Here is a 593-nt window from a genome sequence, read left to right on the forward strand (position 1 = left end):
GAGAGAGAGAGAGAGAGAGAGAGAGAGAGAGATTTGATAGGTTTTGATAGACTGATCCTCAGATATTTAATGCATTCTGTAGGGGATGAGATTTCCTTTTTATATTATTACATCTTAGATTTTGTTATTGTTATATAGGAATATTCTGGGGTCTTTCAGTTTTATTTTGTAACCTGCAGTTTTGCTGTTGCTGGTTTCTCAAATGATATCTTTCCTGATTCCCTGGGATTTTATATGTAAACATCATATCACCAGAAAATAGGGGTAGCTTTATCTTTTCTTACTGATCTTGATGCCCTTAACTTATTTTGTCTAGGTTTCTTGCTATTACTAGTATTTCCAGGACTATATCCAACAATATTTGGGAGAGTGGGCTTCTTTGTTTTATTTCTGTATTTATTGGGGAAGGTTCTACTTCATGTGAGGCTTTCTTTTGACTTTTTTATGAGGTTAAAAAAAAGTCCCTCTATATCCATACCTTATAGGGCTTTTTGAATAAATATTGTATTTTACAAAGACTTTTTCTATAAACATTGAGATAATCATGTGACTTGGGATATTATTACTTTTAATATGTTTAATTAGTTTTTTTT

The sequence above is a fragment of the Petaurus breviceps genome, unplaced genomic scaffold, assembly GCF_028583685.1.
Source record: "Petaurus breviceps papuanus isolate PSGF00001 unplaced genomic scaffold, PetGlider_PUasm1.0 380, whole genome shotgun sequence".
Classification (NCBI taxonomy): Eukaryota; Metazoa; Chordata; class Mammalia; order Diprotodontia; family Petauridae; genus Petaurus; species Petaurus breviceps.